At 42.5% G+C, this 7,384-nt stretch overlaps 1 long non-coding RNA gene across 1 annotated transcript; it reads right to left on the bottom strand.

Moving 5' to 3' along the window:
- Positions 1-4,637: 4,637 nt before the first annotated feature.
- LOC131574013 (uncharacterized) lies at positions 4,638-5,256 on the bottom strand. Its single transcript, XR_009276338.1, has 2 exons — positions 5,187-5,256; positions 4,638-4,813 (listed from the first exon to the last, which is right to left on the bottom strand). It is a non-coding gene; the product is annotated as an uncharacterized LOC131574013 (long non-coding RNA).
- Between the last annotated feature and the right edge of the window lie 2,128 nt (positions 5,257-7,384).

The following is a 7,384-nucleotide window of genomic DNA, read 5'->3' on the forward strand; positions in this document are numbered from 1 at the left end:
ATTTGGGGAATTTTGGGGTAAAATTTGGGATAATTTGGGATAATTTGGAAAAATGTGGGGAATTTTTGGGATTTTTGGGATAATTCGGGGTAAAATTTGGGATAATTTGGGGTAAAATTTGGGATAATTTGGGGTAAAATTTGGGATAATTTGGGATAATTTGGAAAAATTTGGGGAATTTTTGGGTTTTTTGGGATAATTCGGGGTAAAATTTGGGATAATTTGGGGAATTTTGGGGAATTTTGGGGAATTTTGGGATCATTTGGGGCAAAATTTGGGATAATTTGGGGTAAAATTGGGGGATTTTGGGGAATTTTTGGGAATTTTGGGATAATTTGGGGGATTTTGGGGGATTTTGGGGAATTTGGGGATCATTTGGGGCAAAATTTGGGATAATTTGGGGTAAATTTGGGGGATTTGGGGGAATTTTGGGATAATTTGGGGTAAATTTGGGATAATTTTGGGATAAAATTGGGGGATTTTGGGGAATTTTTGGGAATTTTTTCAGATTTTTTGGGAATTTTGGGATAATTTGGGGCAAAATTTGGGATAATTTGGGGAATTTGGGGGGATTTTGGGATCATTTGGAGTAAAATTTGGGATAATTTGGGGAATTTTCGGGATTTTTGGGACAATTCGGGGTAAAATTTGGGATAATTTGGGGGATTTTGGAAAAATTTGGGATAATTTGGGGGATTTTGGAAAAATTTGGGATAATTTGGGGGATTTTCGGGAATTTTGGGATCATTTGGGGTAAAATTTGGAATAATTTTAGGGATTTGGGGGAATTTGGGGATAATTTGGGGGATTTTGGGATAATTTTGGGATAATTTGGGATAATTTGGGACAATTTTGGGATATTTGGGATAATTTGGGATAATTTTGGGATAATTTTGGGATAATTTGGGATAATTTGGGATATTTGGGATAATTTTGGGATAATTTTGGGATATTTGGGATAATTTTGGGATTTTTGGGATCATTTTTTCCCCTCCCCCCCCCCAGAACGACGCCCTGAGCCGGGAGAGCCTCGTGGTGTGAGCAGAACCTTCCGGAAACTTCCAGAAATTCCAGGAAAATTCCCAAAATTCCGGAAAATTCCCCAAATTCCGGAACATTCCCCAAATTCCAGAACATTCCTGAAAACCCAGAACATCCCCAGGATTCCGGAACATTCCCAGAATTCCCAGAAAATTCCCAAAAATCCAGAACATTCCTGAAAACCCAGAACATTCCCAGAACATTCCCAAAATCCCCAGAAAATTCCAGAAAATTCCTGAACATTCCCAGAGTTCCCAGAACATTCCCAAAATTCCCAGAAAATTCCCAAAAAATCCAGAACGTTCCCAGAATTTCTGGAACATTCCCAGAATTTCTGGAACATTCCCAAAATTCCCAGAAAATTCAAAAAAAATCCAGAAGATTCCCAGAATTTCTGGAACATTCCCAGAATTCTCAGAACATTCCCAAAATTCCCAGAAAATTCCCAAAAAATCCAGAAAATTCCTGAAAATCCGGAACATTCCAGAAAATCTGGAACATTCCCAGAATTCCCAGAAAATTCCCGAAAAATCCAGAAAATTCCCAAAAATCCGGAACATTCCTGAAGATTCCAGAACATTCCCAGAATTCCAGAAAATTCCCAAAAAATCCAGAAAATTCTCGGAAATCCGGAACATTCCTAAAGATTCCGGAACATTCCCAGAATTCCAGAAAATTCCCAAAAATCCAGAAAAATTCCCGAAAATCCGGAACATTCCCAGAATTCCCAGAACATTCCTGAAGATTCCAGAACATTCCTGAAGATCCCAGAAGATTCCCAGAATTCCCAGAAAATTCCCGAAAATCCAGAAAATTCCCGAAAATCCAGAAAATTCCCAAAAATCCAGAAAATTCCCGAAAATCCGGAACATTCCGGAAGATTCCAGAACATTCCCAGAATTCCCAGAACATTCCCAGAATTCCCAGAAAATTCCCGAAAAATCCAGAAAATTCCCGAAAATCCGGAACATTCCTGAAAATCCTGGAAAATTCCCGGAATTCCGGAACATTCCTGAAAATCCTGGAAAATTCCCGGAATTCCGGAACATTCCCGAAAATCCTGGAAAATTCCCGGAATTCCGGAACATTCCCGAAAATCCTGGAAAATTCCCGGAATTCCGGAACATTCCCGGAATTCCGTTGTTTTTTTGGGGCCATTCCCGGATTTTTTTGGTGCCTTTTTTTAGGGATTTGGGGCCAAATAAAAGTTTGGAGAAAAAAAAAAACCCGGAGCTGTGACGTCATCATTTCCCGCTCGATGACGTCATCGCATCGCGCCCGATGACGTCATTTTGTGGGCGGGGCCGGGGGGGAATTTCCAGGGATTTTTTGGGGGGATTTTGGGGCTTTTTTTGTCCATTTTTGGGGCAATTCCATCAATTTTTGGGAATTCTGATCCCATTTTGGGAGAATTTCACCATTTTTGGGGCAATTTCTTCCATTTTTGAGGGTTTTGATTCATTTTTGGGACAATTCCGTCCAATTTTGGGATCATTTCAGCATTTTTGAGGTGTTTTGATCCCATTTTGGGACAATTTCATCCATTTTTGGGGCAATTCCTTCCATTTTTGAGTGTTTTGATCCCACTTTTGGGACAATTCCGCCTCTTTTTGGGAATTCTGATCCCATTTTGGGCCAATTTCACCCATTTTGGGGAATTCTGATCCTTTTTATTGACAATTCCACCCCTTTTTGAATGTTTTGATCCCATTTTTGGGCCAATTCCATCCAATTTTGGGCCAATTTTACCCTTTTTGGGGTGTTCTGATCCCATTTTGGGACAATTTCACCCATTTTTGGGACTCTTTGACCACTTTTGGGGACAATTCCATCCATTTTTGGGAATTCTGATCCCATTTTGGGACAATTTCATCCCTTTTTGGGGCGATTCCATCCATTTTTGGGACAATTTCAACCTTTTTGGGACTCTCTGACCACCTTTTGGAGTGTTCTGATCCCATTTTGGGCCAATTCCATCCATTTTTGGGACTCTCTGACCACTTTTTGGGACATTCTGATCCCTTTTTGAGTGTTCTGATCCCATTTTGGTCCAATTCCATCCATTTTTGGTCCAGTTCCACCATTTTTGAGTGTTTTGATCCCATTTTGGGCCAATTCTGGCACTTTTTGGGACTCTCTGATCCCTTTTTGAGTGTTCTGAACCCATTTTGGGACAATTTCATCCATTTTTGGGACTCTTTGACCACTTTTGGGTCAATTCCATCCATTTTTGGGAATTCTGATCCCATTTTTGGGACAATTCCACCCTTTTTGGTGTCTTCTGATCCCATTTTGGGGCATTTCCATCCATTTTTGGGGCAATTTCACCCATTTTTGGGGCAATTTCACCAATATTTGGGATAATTCCATCCCTTTTTGGGACAATTTTACCCTTTTTGTGATGTTCTGATCCATTTTTGGGACAATCCCAACCGTTTTTGAGTCTTCTGACCCATTTTTGAACCATTTTAATCCCATTTTTTGCCATTTTCAGCACACAACACACACTTTTTTCCACCAAAATTCCATTTTTATCCACCAAAATTCCATTTTTTCCCCTCAAATTTTCCATCCTCGATCCCAGGGGTCCCTCCTCAATCCCGGGGTGTCTCGGTGGGACCCCAGAGCTGCCTGAGCGTGGCTTTTCCCCCTTCCCAGCGTTTCTGCAGCTCCTCCTGCTCCCTCCTTTGGGGACAATTCCGCCTCTTTTGGGTCAATTCCGTCCATTTTTGGGTCAATTCCGTCCATTTTTGGGACAATTCCGTCCATTTTTGGGACAATTCCGTCCATTTTTGGGACAATTCCGCCTCTTTTGGGACAATTCCGCCTCTTTTGGGACAATTCCGTCCATTTTTGGGACAATTCCATCCATTTTTGGGACAATTCCGCCTCTTTTGGGACAATTCCGCCTCTTTTGGGTCAATTCCGTCCATTTTTGGGACAATTCCGTCCATTTTTGGGAATTCTGATCCCATTTTGGGCCAATTTCACCCATTTTTGGGACTTTCCCATCCCTTTTTGGGGCAATTCCTTCCATTTTTGGGTGTTCTGATCCCATTTTGGGCCAATTTCACCCATTTTTGGGCCAATTTCAACCTTTTTGGGACTCTTTGATCCCTTTTTGAGACATTCTGATCCCTTTTTGGGTGTTTTGATCCCATTTTGGGCCAATTTCATCCAGTTTTGGGACTCTCTGACCACTTTTTGGGGTGTTCTGATCCCATTTTGGGCCAATTCCATCCATTTTTGGGGCATTTTCACCCTTTTTGGGTGTTCTGATCCCATTTTGGGGCATTTCCATCCATTTTTGGGGCAATTTCACCCATTTTTGGGCCAATTCCATCCATTTTTGGGCCAATTTTCCCCTTTTTGGGGTGTTCTGATCCCATTTTGGGACAATTCCATCCATTTTTGGGCCAATTCCTTCCATTTTTGGGTGTTTTGATCCCATTTTGGGACAATTCCATCCAGTTTTGGGACTCTTTGACCACTTTTTGGGACATTCTGACCCCATTTTGGGCCATTTTCATCCATTTTAATCCCGTTTTTTGCCATTTCCAGCACACAACACACACTTTTTTCCACCAAAATTCCACTTTTATCCACCGAAATTTCACTTTTATCCACCAAAATTCCACTTTTATCCCATTTTTCCCCCTCCTCAATCCCGGGGTGTCTCCTGGGGACCCCAGAGCTGCCTGAGCGTGGCTTTTCCCCCTTCCCAGCGTTTCTGCAGCTCCTCCTGCTCCCTCCTTTGGGGACAATTCCGCCTCTTTTGGGACAATTCCGTCCATTTTTGGGTCAATTCCGTCCATTTTTGGGTCAATTCTGTCCATTTTTGGGTCAATTCTGTCCATTTTTGGGACAATTCCGTCCATTTTTGGGTGTTTTGATCCCATTTTGGGCCAATTTCACCCATTTTTGGGACAATTTCAACCTTTTTGGGACTCTCTGACCACTTTTTGGGACTTTCTGATCCCTTTTTGAGTGTTCTGACCCATTTTTGGGCCAATTCCATCCATTTTTGGGGTATTTTACCCTTTTTTGGGTGTTCTGATCCCATTTTGGGACAATTCCATCCATTTCTGGGACAATTCCATCCATTTTTGGGACAATTTTATCCATTTTTGGGACTCTTTGACCACTTTTTGGGACAATTCCACCCCTTTTTGAGTGTTTTGATCCCATTTTGGGACAATTCCGTCCCTTTTTGGGCCAATTCTGGCACTTTTTGGGACTTTCCAGTCCCTTTTTGAGTGTTCTGATCCCATTTTGGGGCATTTCCATCCATTTTTGGGCCAATTTCATCCATTTTAATCCCGTTTTTTGCCATTTCCAACACACAACACACACTTTTATCCACCAAAATCCCACTTTTATCAACCAAAATTCCATTTTTTCCCCTCAAATCCCCCTCCTCAATCCCGGGGTGTCTCCTGGGGACCCCAGAGCTGCCTGAGCGTGGCTTTTCCCCCTTCCCAGCGTTTCTGCAGCTCCTCCTGCTCCCTCCTTTGGGGACAATTCCGCCTCTTTTGGGACAATTCCGTCCATTTTTGGGACAATTCCGCCTCTTTTGGGTCAATTCCATCCATTTTTGGGAATTCTGATCCCATTTTGGGCCAATTTCACCCATTTTTGGGACTTTCCCATCCGTTTTTGGGGCAATTCCATCAATTTTTGGGTGTTTTGATCCCATTTTGGGCCAATTCCATCCATTTTTGAGTGTTTTGATCCCATTTTTGGGACTTTCTGATCCCTTTTTTTGTCTTCTGATCCCATTTTGGGTCAATTTCATCCATTTTGGGGCAATTCCATCCAATTTTGGTGTCTTCTGATCCCATTTTGGGCCAATTTCACCCATTTTTGGGCCAATTCCATCCAATTTTGGGCCAATTTTACCCTTTTTGGGGTGTTCTGATCCCATTTTGGGACAATTTCATCCAATTTTGGGACTCTCTGACCACTTTTTGAGGTGTTCTGATCCCATTTTGGGCCAATTTCATCCATTTTAATCCCGTTTTTTGCCATTTCCAGCACACAACACACACTTTTTTCCACCAAAATTCCATTTTTATCCACCAAAATTCCACTTTAATCCCATTTTTCCCCCTCCTCAATCCCGGGGTGTCTCGGTGGGACCCCAGAGCTGCCTGAGCGTGGCTTTTCCCCCTTCCCAGCGTTTCTGCAGCTCCTCCTGGTCCCGGCTCAGGCGTTTCCGAAGTTTCCGGGCGAAGTTGGAGCCGCGGCTCCGGAGGTCGGCGGCGCTGAGCTCCAGCAGCGCCCGAGCCTCGGCTCCGTACTCGGCCAGGCGGGACCGAGCCTCGGAACCCAACTCCCGCAGCTCCTGCAGGGTGGCTCTGGGGGGAAAAACGGGCATTTTGGGGGAAAAATTAGGGATTTTGGGAAAAAATGGGATTTTTTTGGGAAAAAAATGGGATTTTTTGGTGTTTTTTTGGGAAAAAATGGGAATTTTTGGGATTTTTTTGGGGAAAAAATGGGATTTTTTTTGGGAAAAATGGGATTTTTTGGTGGTTTTTTGGGAAAAAATGGGAATTTTTGGGATTTTTTTGGGGAAAAAATGGGGATTTTTGGGGGAAAAAATGGGATTTTTTGGGGGTTTTTTGGGAAAAAATCGGGAATTTTTGCTTTTTTTTTGGGAGAAAATGGAATTTTTTGGGGAAAAAATGGGAATTTTGGGGGGTTTTTTGGGGAGAAAATGGGGATTTTTTTGGGAAAAATTGGGATTTTTTGGGGAAAAATTGGGATTTTTTTTGGAAAAAATGGGATTTTTTGGGGGGAAAAATGGGGATTTTTGGGGAATAAATGGGATTTTTTTGGGGAAAATGGGATTTTTTTGGGGAAAAAATGGGATTTTTTGGGGAAAAAATGGGATTTTTTTGGTGGTTTTTTGGGATAAAATGGGAATTTTTGGGATTTTTTTTGGGGAAAAATGGGGATTTTTGGGGAAAAAAATGGGATTTTTTGGGGAAAAAATGGGAATTTTTGGGGAAAAATGGGATTTTTTGGGGAAAAAATGGGGATTTTGGGGAATAAATGGGATTTTTTGGGGGAAAAATGGGATTTCCGAAGTTTCCGGGCGAAGTTGGAGCCGCGGCTCCGGAGGTCGGCGGCGCTGAGCTCCAGCAGCGCCCGAGCCTCGGCTCCGTACTCGGCCAGGCGGGACCGAGCCTCGGAACCCAACTCCCGCAGCTCCTGCAGGGTGGCTCTGGGGGGAAAAACGGCGATTTTTGGGGAAAAATTAGGGATTTTGCGAAAAATGGGATTTTTTTGGGGAAAAAATGGGATTTTTGGGATTTTTTTGGGAAAAAATGGGATTTTTTTT

This window comes from Poecile atricapillus (genome assembly GCF_030490865.1).
Source record: "Poecile atricapillus isolate bPoeAtr1 chromosome 32 unlocalized genomic scaffold, bPoeAtr1.hap1 SUPER_32_unloc_4, whole genome shotgun sequence".
Classification (NCBI taxonomy): Eukaryota; Metazoa; Chordata; class Aves; order Passeriformes; family Paridae; genus Poecile; species Poecile atricapillus.